The sequence below is a fragment of the Meleagris gallopavo genome, chromosome 17 (genome assembly GCF_000146605.3).
Source record: "Meleagris gallopavo isolate NT-WF06-2002-E0010 breed Aviagen turkey brand Nicholas breeding stock chromosome 17, Turkey_5.1, whole genome shotgun sequence".
Classification (NCBI taxonomy): Eukaryota; Metazoa; Chordata; class Aves; order Galliformes; family Phasianidae; genus Meleagris; species Meleagris gallopavo.
Window position 1 is genome coordinate 7,997,276 of NC_015027.2, and position 802 is coordinate 7,998,077.

Consider the following 802-nt stretch of genomic DNA (forward strand, 5'->3'; position numbering starts at 1 on the left):
CTCTTTTTTTTGGAACCACCCCCCCTACAAATGGGACTTTTCCAGTTGGACTTTTGCAGAATTGAAGAAAACCCTATCCTTCTAAGCTGCTAAGAGACCAGCTTGTTTCCTTGATTGAACTTGGTAATGGATCTCTAAAACAGTCTTTCTGTACAAAAGCAACAGTGAATCAGACCTAGCCTATCTATCCCATTTAGTGATGTTAAACAGATTTTGCTCATTTGTAAGGCAGTTTGAAACCTGGAAACTGAGTCTTACAATCCCTGTTTTACCTTTTATCATCATCTAAAGGTGTCTTCTTATGCTTTTCATGGTACAAGGGCAGATGAAGAGGAGTAATTAAAAAACCCAGTTCTTACATTGCCGTGCTTATGGCCCAAAGCTGCTTGGAATTTTTATGACTGATTTCCAATCTGGTGCACACCCGGTCCCCGGGCTATTAACTTCAAGCATTTTCAGATGCTTTTAATTCCAGGTACAACAAGCACTTAATTTGCACTAATACATGACAGTACGAAGGGAAGGAGAGAGAGAAGAGAGGAGCTGTGCTGCTATAATGTGGAATAATGAGCAGATTAAAACCCGTGGGTCAAAAAGAAAGCTCCTATTGGCATTGGTACTTAGCAAGTGATCATTGCGGGTCTGTAAGTTCTGTATTTAAAACATAAATCCGTGTTACGCAGTTAAAAGATGAAAGGTGAATGGGGTGGAAGAGGGGAGCAGTCGGTGCGGGGGGCGGCGGGTCGTGCCGTGCCAGGGTGTGAGACACGGGCAGAGAAAGGAGAAGGAAGGAGGGGGGGCG